Source organism: Gracilinanus agilis, chromosome 6 (genome assembly GCF_016433145.1).
Source record: "Gracilinanus agilis isolate LMUSP501 chromosome 6, AgileGrace, whole genome shotgun sequence".
Taxonomy (NCBI): Eukaryota; Metazoa; Chordata; class Mammalia; order Didelphimorphia; family Didelphidae; genus Gracilinanus; species Gracilinanus agilis.
The window spans coordinates 271,241,021-271,263,315 of record NC_058135.1 but is presented as its reverse complement, the minus strand read 5'-3'; the positions used below and the strand labels follow the sequence as shown (position 1 = coordinate 271,263,315).

General features: G+C 40.0%; 1 protein-coding gene across 1 annotated transcript in view; it reads left to right on the top strand.

Moving 5' to 3' along the window:
- Window positions 1–22,295, top strand: part of AMBRA1 (autophagy and beclin 1 regulator 1) — a 190,131-nt gene that overhangs the window by 128,205 nt on the left and 39,631 nt on the right. The window lies entirely within an intron of this gene.

The following is a 22,295-nucleotide window of genomic DNA, read 5'->3' as shown; positions in this document are numbered from 1 at the left end:
TTTAGGTGAGTGGCTGGAGTTATGGGCAGGAAAGTCAGATGTCCGGGCTAGCTACAAAGGAGTTCTTAAGGGACTGAAAGTGCCTTCTTTGGAGCATGTGCCCCAGAGCCCAAGGCACTTACTTTGCATCAAATTAAGCCCCCAGTTATTGGTTGCAGCCAAATGTATGAATACTGTCTTGGGTAGAAAAGGCATCTTAAGGCTCATCTAGTCAACCTTTCCCCAACCCCCCTCAGAGTGATGGGGAACTTATGACCTTATTATGTAGCCCATTCTTTTATTTATTTGTATGTTTATTTTGGGGGAATTGTGAATGTTACCTCTTCCTTTCATTGTGATAGATTATGCCTTATTTCCAGCCACTGGTACTCTTTCTGCCCTCTGGAGCTATAGAATTCCCTTTCCATGTGACAGGCTTCAGATACTGGAAAGCTAATCAGATTTCCTCTATCTTCCCTTTATGGGATTAACATTCCTGGTTCCTTCAACCAGACTCATATTACATATTTCAAGGTTTCCAGCATCTTCAGTGTCTTGTTTGCTCTCCTGGATTCATTTCATTTTGTCAGCATCTGCTTTATAATATTGTACCTTCAGAGCGATAGCACTTCTCCAGGTTTGAACAATGGTGAATACCTTTGGACTACCCTGTCCTTTGGATAATTATATTTGTTAATCCAGTCTAGTATTACATTGTTGTTTTGGCAGTTACCTCATACCGTAGAATTATATTGCACTCTTAACAGTAACTAAGAATTCTTCACTGCCCTGTCCTTCTAAAGTTGATTTTTTTTTTTTTTTACTTATTCCTCTGTTAAATTTCACTTTAAAAAACAAAAACAATGGTACTGGCTAAGAGACAGAAGGGAGGATCAGTGGAATAGACTTGGGGTAAATGACATCAGCAAGACAGTGTATGATAAACCCAAAGAGCCCAACTTTTGGGACATTAATCCACTATTTGACAAAAACTTCTGGGAAATTTGGAAAACAATATGGGAGAGATTAGGTTTAGATCAACACCTCACACCCTACACCAAGATAAATTCAGAATGGATGAATGTCTAGAATATAAAGAGGGAAACCATAAGTAAGTTAAGTGAACACAGAATAGTATACTTGTCAGATCTCTGGGAAAGGAAAGATTTTAAAACCAAGCAAGAGTTAGAGAAAATTACAAAATGTAAATTAAATGGTTTTGATTATATTAAACTAAAAAGCTTTTGTACAAACAAAAACAATGTAGCCAAAATCAGAAGGGAAACAACAAATTGGGGAAAAATCTTTATAACAAAAAACTCTGACAGGGGTCTAATTACTCAAATATACAAGGAGTTAAATCAATTGTATAAAAAATCAAGCCATTCCCCAATTGATAAATGGGCAAGAGACATGAATAGGCAATTTTCAGGTAAAGAAATCAAAAGTATCAGTAAGCACATGAGAAAGTGTTCTAAATCTCTAATAATTAGAGAAATGCAAATCAGAACAACTCTGAGGTATCACCTCACACCTAGCAGATTGGCTAAAATGAAAGAAGGGGAGAGTAATGAATGCTGGAGGGGATGTGGCAAAATTGGGACATTAATGCATTGCTGGTGGAGCTGTGAACTGATCCAGCCATTCTGGCTGGCAATTTGGAACTATGCTCAAAGGGCTATAAAAGAATGCCTGCCCTTTGATCCAGCCATACCATTGTTGGGTTTGTACCCCAAAGAGATCATAGATAAACAGACTTGTACAAAAATATGTATAGCCGTGCTTTTTGTGGTGGCAACAAACTGGAAAATGAGGGTATGTCCTTCAATTGAGGAATGGCTGAACAAATTGTGGTATATGCTGGTGATGGAATACTATTGCGCTAAAAGGAATAATAAACTGGAGGAATTCCATGTGAACTGGAGAGACCTCCGGGAACTGATGCTGAGTGAAAGGAGCAGAGCCAGAAGAACTCTATACACAGAGACTGACATTCTGTGGTAAAATCAAATGTAATGGACCTCTGTACCAGCAGCAATACAATGACCCAGGACAGCTCTGAGGGATTTATGGTAAAGAACACTATCCACATTCAGAGGAAGGACTGCAGGAGTGGAAACAGAAGAAAAACAACTGCTTGAACGCATGGGTCAGGGTGGACATGATTGGGGATGTGGACTCGAAACTACCACACCAATGCAACTACCAACAATTTGGAAATAGGTCTTTATCAAGGACACATGATAAAACCAGTGGAAATGTGCATCGGCCATGGGTGGGGGGGCTGCGGGGGGGCGAAGGGGAAAGTAGGAGCATGAATCATGTAACCATGTTAAAAATGAATATTAATAAATGTTTTAAAAAAATAAAAAACAAAAACAACAAACTTACCTTCTGCCTTAGTACCAAGGGCTATGCAATAGGGTTAAGTCACTTGCCCAGGGGCACACAGCTAGGCAGTGTCTGATCCCAGATTTGCACCCAGGACTTCCTGCCTCTAGAACTGGTGCTCTATCCAGTGAATCACCTAGCCGCCTCCCTTTTCATATCATGTTACAGAAGTAGCATGGCTTAGTAGATAGAGAGCTGTTCTGGAAGCCAAAAAGACCTGGTTCCAAATGCTGCCTCTTAGTACTGGCTCTGTGACCCTGGGCAGATCATTTAGCCTCTCAGAACTATAAGCAACTCTTCTGACTATAAATTATAGAAAAGATGTCATCCAACATTGGCAGAGGGGATTTCCTCATGTGAACTTCCACACACCAATGAACTCAAAGATCCAAACCTCTCCTAAAATTGAGTTTTAGTCCAACCTTCCCACATAAGATCTCTGTACATATGAATTCTCTTATCTAGCTTAGTAACTGCACTTCCAAGATTTCTGACTTTTGCACATGGGACAAGCCTTCAGTATCTTCAGGCTAGTCATTCGATGGAGATGTGGACCTGGACAGAGCCAAGATCACGGTCCTGCAACTTAAGTCCCACAGCCTCCTAGCTTGAGAGCTGCCCTCCTTTTACAGCAGCTTAGACAGTTACAGGGAGTAAGTGGCAGGGCCATGTTACCACCCCAGGTCCTTGGACTCCCCATCTTGACCTCTCTGCTGTGCTAGGCCGATTCATTAAGCAACATTCCTAGTTTAGCTACCTATTATTATCATCTAGTCTATATTTCTTATTCACAGGAATATTACAGAAACTTAGTCAAATAGCATGATGAAATCAAAGTAATTATGGGTACATCATTTCCCTGATTTAATATTACTCGTACCCCTCAGTGGATTGGTTGTCCTGTTTTGTTTTGTTTTTTTTGCAGTTCTTATTCACATATTTCCCTGAGTTCTTCACTGAAGGTCTAAACCAGTGCACTCTGTTACAATAAGGAAATTAATTCAGTTGGCTTTTAGAACCCAAGTTGCCTCCTAGTGATTGCCTTCTTTTTTCTGAGTACTCTGAAACTATTTCTTTAAGAACTTCCTTGAATTTGCCAGGGATTGATTTTTGAATTAGTAGCCTATAATTTCTAGAATTTATCCCTCCCCCAATTTCTCTTTACTTATAAGAATTTGTCCTTTTGACATTATATGCATTTTCCCTAACTTCTTAGAAGCTCCTGAGAGCTTCTTTTAGTGTCCTGTGATTTAATTGATTTGATCCCATTATGGTACCATAAAAAAATCAAAGGTTGACCTTTTGTCTGCACCTTAACTTCATTTCTCTCCTAACCATAATTCCCAGTGAAGATTTCTTGATAAGGAAAGTGGAAGCAGAATGGGGTTTGAGGAGTTCTGCATTTTCTTTGTCATCTCCTCACATTACACACTTCTAAAAAGCCTATTCATTCATGTTCTCCTATTCTCAGGCTCTTTCTGATCTCGTCTTCTTCACACTTGTGTATCAGCCCTTGGTCATATGTCCTTGCTTTTAAATGCTTTGTGCATGGCTCCTTCTTAATCTGGCCTCATCAGAAAGCTGCCTGTGTATTCAGCTTATATTCTTTAAATGTGTCTTCCTTCATATGTATGTGTATGAATTGTCAGAATGTGATTTTGAAGAACCTTGCTTTCCTTTTGATCTGTTTACCCTGTTGGCATCACTGGCCATGGGATGGATCTTTCCCTGAACATTTTGCAGTTGCTTTCCTGAAGCATGAGGTGCATCTATTATTATGCCTGGAGCCCTCCTCACCAATCATGGTGACTCCAGATAGGACTTTTCCCCCCAAGACCTCTGCCCTTTCTGCTTCGCTGGCTAGTGTTTTTTGTTAGAGTCCAGCATTGAAATTGTTGTTGTTATAGCTTTCTCAAATGTCTGAGAGATAAAACTGTCAGCAAAGCAAGCCTTTTGTCTTGATTTCCTATTTTAGATCTTGCTTTGAAAAAATGCCTATTTTAATAAAGGAAGAGGGCCTGTGTCCTTGGAATAACGTATGGCTGGGAGGGTGAGATGGCCTCAGTCAGGAAGACCAGGGCAAGTCCTTGCAAGTCCCTTAGCCTCTTGGTGCCCTGTGCAGTTCTCTGAGATTAAGCTGGCAGAGAAGGTGCTTACTTGCCTTGGGGAAGATTTTAAAATATTTTTATGACATTGTTCTTATTTCATATTCATTTTCTAATATATCCCTTCCCCCTTCCCCCTTCCTCACCTATTCCTTATAGCAAATATTAAAAAAAGAAAAAAGAGGGGAAGAAGAATTAACCAGGTCATCAGCCAAGCATGCTGTCATAGCAGTATTGCCTCCCAGGGCTACAAAGAGGGGGAGAGAGAGCATTCTCATAACTCTGCAGGGCTAAACTTTGTCATTATAAATACACAAAGTTCACATATGAATTTTTTTTCTTTTCATTTACATTGTTATTGTATTTATAACAACCTATCGTATGGTTTGTTTCCTGGTCTTCTCACTGCACTCTACATTTTTTTCATAAAAGAGTTCCCATGATGCTCTGAATTTCCTTCTGTTTATCATTTCTCATGGCACAGTCATATTCCATTATATTCATGTACCATAGCTTGTTTACTCATTCCCCAGCTATTGGGCATCTACTTCTTTGCCAGTTCTTTCCTCTTTTAAAAAATTCTGTTATAAACATTTAGGTATATTATGGAACTTTCTATCTTGGATTTCCTTAAGGTATAGTTTTATCAGGGGAATCTGTGGATCAGAGACCTTGAAGAATCATAGATACTGAAAATTGTAGTGGGAGGTTTCTAGTCCATCCCTGGCTTCTCAATAGGGGCATGGATCAGTATTGATTTGCTGACTTGCAGAGAGTCAAGTCAAGGAATGAAGGCTCCTCTGCATTTGTGTGATGTTTATATTTTTGTGGAGAAAAGAGTGGCCCCTGGATTGTCATTGTGATCATTGCTTCAGGTGGGGCAAGGACAGTGTGAGGGGTATCCAGGGTACAAGTCCCAAGGTGACTACAATGAGCTCATCTGTTGTGGCAGCACACGGTGTAGGCCCAGTTGATATGGGATAGGATTCATTTCCTCGCCTAGTGACTGAGGCCCATTGGGAGTATTTGTACTGTCAGCTGAAAACCAGGGGTAAAAAGAGAGTCTTGAAACTTGATAAATAGTCTCAGAGTGAATCAAAAGAGAAATTTGTCCTGTAGGCTTGAACCTCCTCAGGCCTTCCTGCAGAACAGAGCGCTCTGGTGGCTATGTATAGAAGCCCCCAGAGAATGCATTTGCTCCTCTGGCCATCAGTATTTCTAACTTTTCCCATTCCTTGTTCAGAAATTTTCATGTGGAAATTATTTCTAATTAGGAAGAGATTCCATTTTAGTGTCTAGAACCATGTTGGTGAACCTAGGCACATGTGTCAGAGCATGCCCTAGGGGTCTGGTCCCCCCCCCCCCCCCACTCCACACTTCCCTGAGGACATTTCTCCTCTGCCCAGCAGCCCCATGGGATAGCTTCTTCCCTCTCCTGGCTGGGGTAAGGGGGCAGCTCACATTCGGCGTGAGGATGCCATTTGGACACTTGGTCTTCAAAAGATTCACCATTACTCTAGAACAGGCTTCCTTGCTTTCAGTTGTAGGTCCTAGTTCTTTTTGGAAGTACTCCTCAAAGCTCTTTCCCTTGGGCACTGCCCTCTTGCCCTCACTCCATATCTGTTGGCCCCTTGGACATGAAGCACATATTGCCTGGGCTACTGCCTAGGAGTATGAAAACCAGTTAGCCAGGCAGGCCATACCATTCAGAGCCGAGTGCCTGCCTGTGAGAAACTTCATCACTTTCTTCCCAACTCATTCAGCTGCAGTGCCTCTGCTTGAGGCTTAAAGCTCACCTGCTGAAATGCTTCCAGCACAGTAGAATGGATGGCCCTGTGACCAGTGTCACCAGAGAGCCAGGCCTCTCAGTCTAGATCAGCATGTTAGGGGATCAGTGAGCTAAGCACTCCTGCAACCATGCTGGAATTAGGGAAGCAGCAGAGAGTGAAATCTTCTCTAGCCAAACCTCTTTAAGAGAAATAAAACTTGAAATTTTCTACGGGGCTGCTTTGGCCCCACGTTGGCTTTCATAAGAATAAAGTTGTTTGGGTTAGTGTCTTATGATGACCCTTTGTGATCAGCAAGCATCCTATGTCCAAGTCTTAGCGTCTATTAAAGGGGGAGGGAAGATTTACCTTCCCTCTCTACTTCTCAGGTGGCTATTCTGTGGGTTGGGCCAAGCAGTGTCAGGAGAGGTGCAAAGAGCTCTCCCTGCCAGCTGGCTAGTCTTTGGCTACTTTCAGTTGTCAGTGTCTCTCTCCCACGAAGACTTATGGAAGCCCATTCCAGACCAGACATTTTTATATTGAGTCAGAAGGATTTTATTAGGATGATCATTATTGATGTAGTCAATATTATTTTCTTTTTTGTTTGTTTGTTTTAATTTAGAATATTTTCTCATGGTTACGTGATTCATGTTCTTTTCCTCTCCCCCTCCCCTCCCCCATAGCCAATGTGCAGTTTCACTGGGTTTTACATTTATCATTGATCAAGACCTATTTCCATATTATTGATAGTTGCACTAGGGTGATTGTTTAGCATCTATATCCCCAATAATATCCCCATCAACCCATGTGTTCAAGCAGTTGTTTTTCTTCTGTGTTTCTACTCCCACAGTTCTTCCTCTCAATGTGGGTAGTTTTATTTCTTATAAGTCCCTCAGCATTGTTCTGGATCCCTGCATTGCTGCTAGTAGAGAAGTCCATTATGTTCGATTGTACCACAGTGTATTGGTCTCTGTATACAACATTCTCCTGGTTCTGCTCTTTTCACTCTGCATCAATTCCTGGAGGTCATTCCAGTTCACTTGGAATTCCTCCAGTTCATTATTCCTTTGAGCACAATAGTATTCCATCACCACAATTTGTTTAACCATTCCCCAATTGAAGCACATTCTCTCATTTTCCAATTTTTTGCCATCACAAAGAGCGCAGCGATAAATATTTTTGTACAAGTCTTTTTCCTTATTATCTCTTTGGGGTATAAACCCAGCAGTGGTATGGCTGAATCAAAGGGCAGGAAGTCTTTTAATGCCCTTTGGGCATAGTTCCAAATTGCCATCCAGAATGGTTGTATCAATTCACAACTTCACCAGCAATACATTAATGTCCCAATTTTGTCACATCCCATCCCACATTTGCCACTTGCTTTGATTTGCATTTCTCTTGTTATAAGAGATTTAGAACACTTTTTCATGTGTTTGTTGATAGTTTTGATTTCTTTACCTGAAAATTGCCTATTCATGTGCCTTGCCCATTTATCAATTGGGGAATGGCTTGCTTTTTTGTACAAAAATTTGATTTAGCTCCTTATATATTTGAGTAATTAGACCTTTGTCAGAGTTTTTTGTTATAAAGATTTTTTCCCAATTTGTTGCTTCCCTTCTAATTTTGGTTGCATTGGTTTTGTTTGTACAAAAACTTTTTTAATTTAATGTAGTCAAAATTATTTATTTTACATTTTGTAATTTTTTCAAACTCTTACTTGGTTTTAAAATCTTTCCTTTCCCAGTGATCTCACAAGTATACTATTCTATGCTCACCTAGTTTACTTATAGTTTCCTTCTTTAAAATTCAGGTCATTCACCCATCCCGAATTTATCTTGATATAGGGTGTGAGATGTTGATCTGGACTCAATCTCTCCCATACTGTTTTTCAATTTTCCCAGCAGGTTTTGTCAAATAGTGGGTTTTTGTCTCAAAAGTTTGGCTCTACTGTCTTGCTGAGGTCACTTACCCCAAGTCTATTCCACTGATCTTCCTTTCTGTCTCTTTGCCAGTACCAGTGCTTTATGGAACAGTTTAAGATCTGGTACTACTAAGCCACCTTCCTTCACATTTTTTTTACTATTTCCCTTGATATTCTTGGTCTTTTGTTCTACCAAATGAACTTTGTTATAGTTTTTTCTAATTCAGTGAAAATTAGAAAATTTGGTAGTTTGATAGATATGGCACTAAATAAGTAAATAAATTTGGGTAGGATGGTCATTTTTATTATGTTATCTTGTCCTACCCATGAGCAATCAGTGTTTTTCTAATTGTTTAGTTCTATCTTTAATTGTGTGGAAAGTGTTTTGTAGTTGTGTTTGTATGATTCCTGTGTTTGTCTTGGCAGATAGATTCCTAAGTATTTTATATTGTCTAGGTTGATTTTAAATGGAATTTCCCTTTCTAACTCTTGCTGCTGAGATGTGTTGGAAATATATAGGAATGCTGATGATTTATGTGCATTTTTTTTTTGGTATCCTGCAACTTTACTAAAGTTGTCAATTATTTCCACTAATTTTTTGGTTGATTCTCTAGGACTTTTTTAAGTAGACCATCATATCATCTGCAAAGAGTGATAACTTGGTCTCCTCATTGCCTATTTTAATACCTTCTTTTTCTTTTTCTTCTCTAATTGCTACTGCTAGTGTTTCTAGTACAATGTTAAAGAATAGTGGTGATAATAGGCATCCTTGTTTCACTCCTGATCTTACTAGGAAGGCTTCTAAGTTTTCAGTAGGAATGGGTGTTGTATTTTGTCAAAGGCTTTTTCAGCATCTGTTGAGATAATAATGTGATTTTTGTTTGTTTGCTTGTTGATATGGTCATTTATGTGGATGGTTTTCCTAATATTGAACCATCCTTGCATTCCTGGTATAAATCCCAATCATAATGAATAACCCTCGTTATCACTTATTGGAGTCTTTTTTGCTAGTATTCTATTTAAGATTTTTGCATTTATATTCATTAAGGAGATTGGTCTGTAGTTTTCTTCTGTTTTTGATCTACCTGGCTTTGGGAGCAATACCATATTTGTGTCATATAAGGAATTTGGTAGAACTCCTTTGCTTATTGTGTCAAATAGTTTGTATAGTATTGGGATTAGTTGTTCTTTGAATGTTTGATAGAATTCACTTTTGAATCCACCTGGTCCTGGGGATTTTTTCTTAGGGAATTCTTTGATAGCTTCAGTTTCTTTTTCTGCTATGGGATTATTCAAGTATTCTATTTCTTCTGCTGTTAATCTAGACAATTTATGTTTTTGTAGATATTCATCCATATCACCTAGATTGCTATATTTATTGCCATATAATTGGGCAAAATAATTTTGTTTTTTCAAAGTACCAGCTTCTATTCTTATTTATAAATTCAATAGTTCTTTTACTTTCAATTTTATTAATTTCTCCTTTAATTTTTATGATCTCTAATTTAGTTTTCATCTGGGGATTTTTAATTTGTTCACTTTCTAGTTTTTTAATTTGAATGTCCAATTCATTGACCTTTGCTCTCCCTAATTTGTTAATATATGCACTCAAGGATATAAATTTCCCCCTGAGTACTGCTTTGGCTGCATCCCACAGATTTTGGTAGGATGTCTTATCATTGTCATTCTCTTCAATGAAATTATTAATTGTTTCTATGATTTGTTCTTTAACTGATTTTGGAGAATCATTATTTAATTTCCAATTAATTTTTGATTTGCCTCTCCATATACCCTTACTAATTATTATTTTTATTGCATTATGATCTGAAAAGGTTGTATTATTTCTGCTCTTTTGCATTTGTTTGCCATATTTCTATGCCCTAGTGCATGGCCAATCTTTGAGAATGTATCACGTGCAGCTGAAAAGACGGTGTATTATTTTTTGTTCCTATTTTTCTCCACATATCGATTAACTCTAATTTTTCTAAGATTTCATTCACATCTCTTACCTCCTTCTCATTTATTTTTTGGTTTGATTGATCTAGATCTGATTGAAGAAGGTTCAGGTCTCCCACTAATATAGTTTTACTATCTGTTTCCTCCTCGAGCTCTGCCAGTTTCTCCTTTAGAAATTTGGATGATATACCATTTGGTGCATGCATGTTAAGTACTGATATTTATTCATTGTCTATATTGCCTTTTATCAGGATGTAATTACCTTCCCTATCTCTTTTGATCAGATCTATTTTTATTTTGGCTTTGTCAGATATCATTTTTGCAACTCCTGCCTTCTTTTTCTTCTTTCCCCTCTCTTTCTTATTTACCTTTTCATGTTTCTCTTGATTTTTGTGTTTGGTTACCAAACTTTCCACTTAGTTCTTGTCTTTTCTTCACAAATAATTGGAAATCTTCTATCTTGTTGAATGCCCATATTTTCCCTGGAAGCATATAGTCAGTTTTGATGGGTAGATGATCCTTGGTTGTAGACCCAATTCTCTTGCCTTTCTAAATATCATATTCTATGCCTTATAGTCTTTTAGTGTGGGGGCCGCCAGATCTTGTGTAATCCTGATTAGTGCTCCTTGATATCTGAATTGTCTCTTTCTGGCTTCTTATAATATTTTCTCCTTAACTTGGAAGCTTTTGATTTTAGCTATTACATTCCTAGGGGTTGTCTTTTGAGGATTTAGTGTGGAGGGTGTTCTTTGAGCTCTTTCAATGTCTATTTTGCCCTCTTGTTCAAGGACATCAGGGCAGTTTTCATGGATAATTTATTGTAGTATGATGTCAAGATTTCTATTTGTCTCTGATTTTTCAGGAAGACCAATGATTCTCAGATTTTCTTTTCTAGACCTGTTTTCTTGGTCTGTCATCTTGTCAGTGAGATATTTCATATTTTCTTCTATTTTGTCAGCCTTTTGACTTTGCTTTATTAATTCTTGCTGTCTTGTGAGATCATTGACTTCTAGTTGCCCATTTCTAATCTTTAAAGACTGGTTTTCAGCTGTAATCTTTTGGTTTTCCTTTTCAGTCTGGTCTATCATGGCTTCCAGCTGGTCATTTTTGGTCTTCAGTTAGCTTATCATTTCATTTGATTTCTGAACTTCATTTTCCAGTTGCGAAATTCTGCCTTTTAAACTGTTATTTTCTTTTTGAACTCTTTCCCACTTTTCTTGCCAAATCTCTTACACCTTTCTCATGATCTCAGATTGGAACTGTTCAAGAGCTTGTGACCAATTTTCGTTTTTTTGGGAGTGTTTGGATGTGTTTACTTGTTTGTCCTCCTTTGCTATCTCCTCTGTGCTCTGGACTTTTTCTTTGTAAAAATTATCCAGAGTCAGTTCTTTTCTCTTGTTCCTTTTGGTGGTTGGTATTTCTTGACCATTGCTAGCCATGACTATGCTGGTTTTTGCTTCCCTCAGAAGTCTGAGCAAAGAGGGCAGGCTCTCTGTATATGGAGCTATGGAGCGGTTTTTGCCTTAGGATACTTTTTGAGTCTGCACAGTTTTTGTTGTGTGCCGCCCCAGCTCCACTCCCCTCTTTTTACCTAAGGTGCATACTCTAAAGCCTCCTGAGGTTTCAAGTCTAGCTGCTCTCAGGGGTGTTCTTAATCAGGTGCCAGGAACTTAGAGATTGCCCCACACTGCTTTAATTCTGGTGCACTGGCTGTGACACTGGCACCATAAGTGGGGTGGGGGAGGGTTGATCAGCTCGCGTTTTGGTGGAAATGAATTCACCCACTTATAGCATGGAAATGCCCAAATCCCATGTACCTTCGATGCTTATGGAGTCCCTTTGTTCATATGAACTTGGTTTTTTTGTTCTTTTGAGGTATCATATAGGTTGGTGGTGGGAAGAGTAAGAGTTCTGCAACTACTCTGCAGCCATCTTAACCTGGAAATTCCTCAATATTATTTTCTGATAAATAACTATGCCATCCATTTCCAACATGTTGCCAGGCTTAGCATGGAAATATTCTCATCCTCTGAGGAGCTGATTCTACTTTTGGTGGGAAGGAGAGGGGTGTGATATTGGAAAAACTAGAGGAGAGCTTCATATAAGCCAGAGTAGCAAGGACATTACTCAAGGCAGGAAAGAGGCTATACCGTTTTGAGTAACGAATCAAATCCTTAAAATATATGCAAAAGGAAAATGTACTGAGAGTAGGCACATGCCTCACTCGTGAGACTTTCCCTACAGAAGAACTTTAATCATTGTGTCTTCTTAGAGTTCCTATGTGGACAGTGGCTTATTCACAGATAGGTGAGCCTGTTTGCAAAAGAGCTGTTCTGAAGTGCTCAGCCCTGCCCAGATGGGGAAAAACATTAAGGAACATGCCAAGCCAATGCCAGTACTCTGAAATGTCAGTAGTCTTTTCAGTGCTGTCTATTTATAGTGCCAATGTGAAGTTTCCCATTCCAGGGATAAGAAGATGCACAAAATAAACCCCATTAGGAGAAGGCAGTTGTGAGACATTCAGGCTTTGTGAATTTAGCTTTGATGAGTCACAGAAGAAGAGAGAGAAAATGGGACTAGATGAGACTTCTGTAGGGCTTCATCTTTATTATGTGAAGTCTCGGCCAAAAAATCCTCCATGTTTTGAATAGGATCAAAAAGCAATGTCAGAGCACATCTGACCACCACAACTCCACTCTTCCTCCATTTTTGAGGTGAGAAATCTGAGACTCAGGAAGGTTATGACTTGCCCAAGGCCACATGGACTGTTCCATTGGATGTAGTCTACACTAATAGAGATTTCCTATTTCAGTGAGATCATAAATTCACCAGATTATTGGATTGTTAAGTAGCTCTCTGCAATCAGACTATATAAATTAACCACAGGGTCAGTACTTTATTGATTTTGGCCAGATTCTACCTCATACCTTCTGGAATTATGAGCAGGCACAATATGATCTTCAGAATAGGATATCTATCAGATCAAAACAAAGCCAGAGAGGACATCGGGGAACATGAAGAGGTTGTTATTTAGTTCCTTTCATTAAAGGACTTGTCAGACCATAAATTAACCTGGTGCTAAGTAATCAGGCTCTAGCCTACTTTCCTGCCCTTACCTCATATTTCTGAGAAGGGCATTGGATTTGTCTGCAGGAGGCCTGAATTCGAATCCTGTCTTTACTTCCTACTGTTTGTAAGACCTTGGGCAGGTGACTTGAACCTCTCTAAGCTTTAGTTCCCTCAAATGAAAGATTGGCTTTGAAAAATCTACAATATTTCCTCTAATTCTAAATCTCTACCCCAGGGGTCCTATTCCTTTTTCATCTCTAGCTCCAGCCAAAATAGACTGCTCTCCTTTCCCTGGTCACACCCCATCTCTTCTGTTAGGGCCTGGGCTTCTGCTTCCCCTATTCCCTATGTTCTCTCTCCCTCTGGTCACCTTTCCTTGAAAGTCCCATGATGTCACTTCCTCCCAAATCATTAATGACCTCCCTCAAAAACCTCATAGCATTCTGTTTTGTACTGTTTTGATGCACTTATCATATTATGTTTTAGTCCAGGTACCTCCATTTGTGTCTTAGAATGTCCTGCACCTTCCTACCGTCACACTTACAATATTGGTAACTTAGATGCATCCCCCTTCTTTTACTTCCTTCCTTTACCCTGCCTCCCATCTTCATGCAGCTAATAGGCTGCCTTTTTTTTTTTTAAACCCTTCCTTTCTCTCTTAGAATTGACACTGTGTATTGGTTCCAAGGCAGAAGAATAGTAAGGGCTAGGCTATGGGGGATAAGTTATTTGCCCAGGGTCATATTGTTAGGAAGTACCTGAGGTCAAATCTGAACCCAGGACCTCCTGTCTCTAGACTTGGCTCTCTATCTACTGAAAATGCCTCTTGGCCACAATCTTTATTAAGCCTTCCCAGATTCTCCTAGCTAAAAAGTTTCCCTTGCCTTTTGAACTCTCATAGCCCTTGGTGCCTCTTTTAAGTATTGATCTCTCCCTATTTTGTATTACAGTTGTTTACGGCACTATTTTATTACTTCTGCTACTAGATTATAAAATTCTTAAGGGCAGTGGATTTGTACATTTCTTTGCCATAGAGTTTTGCTTATAATAGACACATGATTTTTTCCCTATTATGTCAGTTCAGTCATTTCTCTAAAGCAATATTGCTTTCGTTTTTTGAAGATTCAGTGGAAAAATTCTTGATTCCATACCTGTCTGTGTCAAGTGGTAACTTAGTTTTTTGCAATTTTTCTTAAGTGAATTCTAGGGAACATCTGGCAAGTTAAAAAAGCATAAAAGCAAAGTTGAAATGGAAAGTTTTTAAGGTCAGGAATTCACAGATTCTGGATAATAGGGTAAAAAGTCAGAATGCTTTATCTTTTAGTCTGCCTCAGAATTATGTGTAGAGTTCAGTTAGCATAGGATAATCAAAAGTAGTTTCCACAATTTGTGAATTGATTCTACCATTCTGGATGACAATTTGGAACTATACCCAAAGGGCTTTAAAAGATTGCCTGCCCTTTGATCCAGCCATACCACTGCTGGGTTTATACCTCAAAGAGATAATAAGGAAAAAGACTTGTACAAAATATTTATAGCCATGTTCTTTGTGGTGGCAAAAATTGGAAAATGAGGGGATATCCTTCAATTGGGAAATGGCTAAACAAATTGTGGTATCTATTGGTGATGGAATCCTATTGTGCTCAAAGGAATGATGAAGTGGAGGAATTCCATATGAATTGGAATGACCTCCAGGAAGTGATAACAGAGTGAAAGGAGCAGAACTAGGAGAACATTATACACGGAGATGGATATACTGTGGCACAATCAGATATAATATTATGACTTCTCTACTAGCATCAATGCAATGTTACAGGACAAGTCTGAGGGACTTATGAGAAAGAAGTCTATCCACATCCAGAGAAAGAACTGTGGGAGCAGAAACATAGAAGGAAACAACTGCTTGATCACATGTGTCAATGGGGATATGATTGGGGATGTAGACTCTAAATGATCACCCTAATGCAAATATTAATAATATGGAAATAGGTCTTGATCAATGACACATGTAAAACCCAGGGGAATCACACATTGGCTATGAGAGGGGAGTGGGAGGAGGGGAGAGAAAGAACATGAATCATGGAACCATGGAAAAATTTTTATTAATTAATCAATTAATTAAATAAATAAATAAACAAAATATATCTGGGACAGAGGGGGAAAAATAGTTAGATAAGACTTTCTGCCAGCCTCTTTGTACCCTATATCCATTGCCATCCCAGATTTTAGTGCTTCGTAGAGATCGAGTTGTGAATCCGCAGGAAAGCGATAAAGTATTAATAATCATTAGTCATTAGTCAATGAAGCAGTCTAGATTGTGCTGGAGTTAGCATGATTTGACAAATGGTTCTCTTGACTCTTGGTTTTTTTTAGGTATTAAAGAACATCTATATGAAATAGCTGTTGGCCTTCACCTGGGCTATGATGCTCTTGATCTTTCAAAAATGTCTCCAGATAGGGTTTGGACTTGGGGGAAAAGAGTAGCAGCTTACTCTTCTTCACCTAGTGAGACCTGAGTCCTAGAGCCGAGGAATGGTTTCACCAAGTCACAAAGGGAGTTTGAATATATGCTATACCCAGAATCCCATTCTTCTGCTTTATTCCTGTTTTCTTCCTGTTTAATTCCAAGATAGTAGTTGTGTGTGTGCAGACACACACACACACACACACACACACACACACACACACACACACACACACACACACACACATACGCGCGCACACACACATGCACGCTCCTGCATTAAAGAGAACACATTGTCTCAGGCATAATTTTTCTCTTTGCCAGCATTTATAGCCATCTCTCTGAGCTTGTAGCAACAATGAAATGAGTGGGGAATATTTATCATGACAGGAATACAGTTTTTCTTTTCAGTAATGCTGAAGTCAACTGAAAGACTATTCAATGGTTTGTCATGGAATCTAGGTAGATGAATGGGTAAATAGATGACGGATGGATGGATGGATGGATGGATGGATGGATGGATGGACGGACAGATGGGTAGGTAGAAATCTTTCCCTTTATCTGCATGAGACTTTTTGTACAGCAACTGTGACTGATCTTTTCCATCGGTGAAAGCTTTCGTTAGAAGTTTTTCTGGAAGATTCTCACATCTCAGGATCTAAGGAAATGTCCATTATTTTATTATTTAGATTTAGACAGGATCTCTGAGGTCATGTAGTCCAATCTGTACCTGAGCCAGATTCCATTCTACATCGTTACCAACAAATGGTTACCCAACTTCAAATGAGGAGGCATCAGCTACCTTTCAAATCAACCCATTTCACTTTGGGACAAGTCTAAGGGTTAATCATTCCTTTCATCAAACAGAATTCTATTTCTTAGCTATTTTTCATCTCTCCTAGTTCTGCTCTCTGTGGCCAAGCAGAATTGGCAGTCCTTCAGAAGCTGCCATCATTCCCCAGATTGGAATTGCATCACCACCAGCATCAATACTGGTGGCCCTCAGAGAGGTTTATAAAGAAAGCATCAAGCCAACAGCAGTGGGGGCTCCCAGCATTCTCTATATACAAGAGAAACCTCTGGCCCCAAGGCCAGTGTTCCTAAATAGTTTTTCCTAATTCCTAATATATTGCTTAAGGGTCCTGAGGACTCTGACCAGCTAAGAAACAATTTAAGATTGGAATACTTAACCTTTCTCTTATACAAGCTCTTGGACTTTGTGTGTGAGACCCCCTTTTCTGCATAGGCCCAGAACTGGAGGGTCTACCCATATGTGTGTATGGCCATTAATTTATAAGCTGTAACTACTTAGAAGTTTGGACAAGACCATTGTCATCCAGGTGTGCAAGGTTAACAAATAGACCTCCCCCACCTAAAAAAAAGGTAATCTTCTATGGCCTGAATACATGTTATAATTCTTAACTCTCTTGCAAACTTTAAGGAATGATTAATAGGTATAGTAAACAGGCTAATGTCCACTTGGGACCTATGTTTAGTACTTCATATATCAAGCAAGTTATCTGGTTTCTATGAGTTGGATCAGTAGGCAGGTACAAAGAATAAAAAAGGTTGACCATTCACATAAGACAGAGCCTCTGGTCCTTTCAGGATAATAATAATTAAACTTGAAATTTACAAAGCACTTTATAAATATTACCTCGTTTCGATCCTCATAACTCCCTTGGGAGGAGGGGGGTGCGCTTTTATTGTTCCCATTTTACATATGAGGAAACTAAGGCAAACTTTTTTTTTAAGTGACTCGCCCAGGGCCACATGGCTAATAGGTGTCCATGGTCAGATTTGAACTCAGATCTTTTTGACTCTGGGCCTGGTAGTTGCACCTAGAACTGAAAGAACTGACTAGATCATCACCTCCTTCATTCCAAGTTCTAGGCCTCTATAATAGAACTCAGGGTGGCGGCAGCAGCTTTTTAGCTGCTATATCACATTCGTAACTCCTGAGATTGTGGTCCACTAAGAGTAACCTGAAGTGGTTTTTCTACAGCACCACATCTCTCATTCTCTTTTGATCCTTCATAATAAAGAAGGAAAAAAAATAGCAAAACTAACCAGTATGGAAGACAAATCAACATTAGATGTAGTTTTCTATACCCAGAGTCTCCTACCTCGAGAAGCAGGGGAAGGGGCTTCTTTTTTTTTTTTTTTTTAACCCTTGCCTTCCATCTTGGAATCAACACTGTGTTTTAGTTCCAAGGCAGAAGAGTGGTAAAGGCTGGGCAATGGGGGTTAAGTGACTTGCCCAGGATCACACAGCTAGAAAGTGTTTGAGGTCAAATTTGAACCCAGGACCTCCCGTCTCTGGGCCTGTCTCAATCCACTGAATTACCCAGCTGCCCCTAGAAGGGTCTTCTTATAGTTCTTTTTAAACAAAATTCAATTTTATATAATTTTCAGGTTCATATTCTTCCCCTTCCACCTCTCTTTCCAAGAAAGCAAGGGGGGGAAACCTCATTCAACAAGTACAAACAAAGAAAATTCTAAATTCTAAAACCAGAGAGAGATATAGACAGTGAAAGAATAGGGTGGTGGGAGGAGAGAGAGACAGAGACAGAGACAGAGACAGAGACAGACAGACAAAGTAGAGGAGGAGAGGAGATATTAATCATCACTTTTAGTCCATCAGCTATCTAGAAGTGGATAGCATATTTGATTATAAGGAAATTGTGTTTGGCCATCATGTTAATAAGAGTGCCTAACTTTATCAAACACTGTTTGTCCTGGAGGCAGCTAGGTGGCTCAATGGATGGAGAGCCAGGCCCATTCATAAATTATAACCTGTTCAGCCATTCCACAGGGGACCTAGAAGCTGCCCACTTCCTCTCCTCTTCCAGTTCTTTGCTACCACAAAATCAGCTGCTGTATATTTGCCCACACAGACACTTTCCCTGTCTCTTCTTCAGGGTGGCGCTCGGTGACAGTCATTGTATGCCCTCAGTCGTGATTGTGTTGTTGGTGTTCTTTCTGTTTACGTTGTTGTCATCGTTGGGTCTGTTTTTTCTTGGCTCTGCTTGCTTTCCTTTGCATGAGTTCATGCCTTACATTCCAGGCCTCTTTGTGCTCATCAGATTCATTGCTTCATAGTCCATTCCATTCACATCCCACAGTTTTTTTAGCCATTCTCCAGTCAGTCAATGGACATGAGCTTTTGTTTGCTGTCCTTTGCACCTGCAAAAAGTGCTGCTCTAACCTTGTGGATTATATGGAAGCTTTCTTTTTCTCATTGACCTCCTTGGAGAATAGCCCTAGCTGCAGAGTCTGAGTTGAGGGGTGCAAGCGTTTGGTTGACTCTTCCCATAATTCCAGAATGCTCTTCAGAATGTTTATAGGCATTCACACTACCCACAGTACATTAGTGCTTTCCATGGTTCCTCCAGCCCCGACTAACCCCATGTTTTGTCATCATTGAGAATTTGCGGGGGGTGGGGAGGGATGTAAAACTCCAAGTTTGTTTAGACAGGTATTTTTCTTATTTTTAGTGCCTCATTGCATATGGTTGCTAAGAGTCTGGCATTCCTCTTTTGTGAACTTTGGTCCATATTCTTTGACTGTCCTTTTAATTTCCTTACTATTCCACTAAGGTATATCCAGCTTTTGTTCTTACAGATTTCTGCTAATGTTCTGTATGTCTTGGAAATCAGACCCTTATCAAAGATATACTAAGGGGGGCAGCTGAGTAGCTCAGTGGATTGAGAGCCAGGCCTAGAGATGGGAGGTCCTGGTTTCAAATCTGGCCTCAGCCACTTCCCAGCTGTGTGACCCTGGGCAAGTCACTTAACCCCCAATTGCCTAGCCCTTACCACTCTTCCACCTAGGAACCAATACACAGTATTGAGTCCAATACAGAAGGTAAGGGTTTAAAAAATATATATACTAAGAGTCTCTCTTCCCCCACCATTGACCTCTTCCTTTCTATTAAGTTTTGACCCTCAGATGCTTTTTTCATACATACTACATGCCTTAGTGTATTTATATAGTTGGTTTTTTGGTCCAAATGTGTCTTTAAATCTATCCCTTTTAAACTTCATCTTAGTAGATTTTGCCCACCCTTTTAGCCTGTCAGGAAGGTGACTTGTTTTTAAAGCTCATAAATGGCAGCCTAACTCTCCCCAAACCCCCCTCCCCCCCACACACATACATAGACACACACTTTTTTTTTTTTCAGAGACTTACAGTAAATTTTTTTGGAGAGAAAGACTCACTCATCACCTCCCCCTGCTCCAGTCACTAATAGACCCTTTTTGATGGTGGTGATCTTTGTGGAGGCTCACTGCATCCTTCTTTCCTATGAACATGGAATGGGCTTTATGCAACAGCAGGGTAGAAAAGCCGCCTTTGATGAAACATCCATGCATATTTCTTTCTAGGCATTAAATATGATTAAATGACAGCTGAGCAAAGCTATCTTAAACTTGGTCTTATTTCCTTCCCTATTGCTTCTAATGTTCCAATTAGAGTTGGTGAATTTTCATGAGGCTGTGATGCAGGAGAGTGGGAAGAGTGCTGGGCCTGGGGTTAGCATGCGGAGTTTACAATCTTGGCTTTGACTTTGGTTTGACCGGAGGCGAGTTCCAGTCCTGCTTCCTGGCCCAGCCCAATTTACTGAGCCAAGCCAGAGCTGTCAAACAAAACCACACATGTGAGATAGCATTCTAAGCTGTAAAGTTCTTGGCAAAGATGAGACGGAATGAAAGGATAATGGAAAGGGCACTCCAGAGAGTCAGAAGGTTTGTGTTCAAATCTAGACTCTGCTGCATTTTATTTTGCCCTTTAAATTTGTGGGGGGTTTTAGTTTTTATCAATGTGCTTCTTGCATAATCATTGTTATCCTTAGCATTCCCTTCCCAAGGCACCAGCCCATATAACAAATAGTAATCTTTAAAACCCAGCCCAACTGATGAATACATTGAAAAAGCCTAAAGGTGGGTGTGATATCTAGTACCTGTGGGCCCCCACCTCCATGAAGGGGATGGGTTGGGGTGCCCCATCACACATCTTCACTGAGGTCCTGCTCTGTCTTTGTCATCTTGTTGCTTTTGATGTTTTGGTGAGTTGTTGTCCTTGCCTTTTCCTTTGTTGAGGTTACTGTGTGTCATTTTCTTGGTTCTCAACTTCACTTTGCATCAGTTCATTCAGATTTTTCCTTGCTTCTCTGTAGCCAACACACACATTACTTTTTTTTTAAGTCCTTGCTTCTTGTCTTAGTAACATCTCTAAGATAGAAGGATGAGGGCCAGACAGTGGGGATTAAGTGACTTGCCCAGGGTCACACAGCTAGGAAGTAGCCGAGACAGTTTGGACCCAGGACCTCTTGACTCCAGGCCTGGCTTTCCATCCACTGAGCCACCCAGATGTCCCCACATTACTTCTTATAGCAGAGATTCCCAAAGTGTGCACCCCCCGCCCCCTGGTGGGTGCTGCAGCGATCCAGTGAGGCGGTGATGGCCACAGGTACAATTGGGGGCAGTGAATAACTGTAAGGGGGCGGTGATAGTATGTGACAGGGGGTGCTAAGTAATATTTTTTCTGGAAAGGGGGCGGTAGGCCAAAAAAGTTTGGGAACCACTGTCTTATAGCATAGTAATATTCCATTCCATTCGTGTATGGATGTGTAGCTTGATCTACTTTGTTTCCAATTCTTTACTTTCACAAAAAATGATGGTGTGGACAGGGACTTTCTTCTCCTTGTGGCTTCCTTGAGGTATAAGCCCAGGAATGGAGTCTCTGGTTCCAAGGGTGTAAACATTTTAGTCACTTTATTTGCATAACTCTAAATGGCTTTCCAGAATGGTTGTTCTATTTCCCAGCTCCACCCACCTTGTATTAGTGTGTTTTCTATTCTACAACTCCTCTAGCATTGACTATTGCCATTTTTTGTCATTCTTGCTGATATACAAGATATGAGGAAAAGCCTCAGGGTTCTGATTTACATTTGGTTTATTAATGTGATTTAGAGCATTCTTTTGTGTGGTTGTTTAATATTTTGCAGTTCTTTTGAGAAGTTGATTATTGTCCTTTGACCACTTATCTATTGGGAACTGGTTACTAGTCTTATGTATGTTGATTAATTTTTTTTTATTAGTCAGTCAGCCATGCCAGTCCTCTTGCTAATCCTAGGGATACAAAAAAGGCAAAAGCTAGTCCCTACCCTAGAGATGCTCCCAGTCTAATAGGGAGACTACATACAGACAGAAGTGGACACACAGACCGTAGTTAGGAGGCATCAGCAATGGCCAGTGAGGGAAGGTGGGCCCCGATGTGAAGGGGGATTGGGAACCATGGCCTTTTCCTATTCCTTTTGGTTACTTAGACCTTCCTGGTCTCATCAGCTTGAAGCTCCCCTCCAGATCCAGGGCTTTTGGTATTGAGATTCTAACCAGCCCCTTCCCTGCCATCATGTGTCAAAAACAGGCTTGTTGGGTAGCTTGGTTGTGTGACTTAGTAGTAAGGAAGGAGCCTTGCCTGTTGCCCAGTCTCCCATCCACTCATCTGCCTGCCTGCCTGCCTGCCTGCCTTCCTTCCTTCCTTCTTTCCTTCTTTCCTTCCTTCCTTCCTTCCTTCCTTCCTTCCTTCCTTCCTTCCTTCCTTCCTTCCTTCCTTCCTTCCTTCCTTCCTTCCTTCCTTTC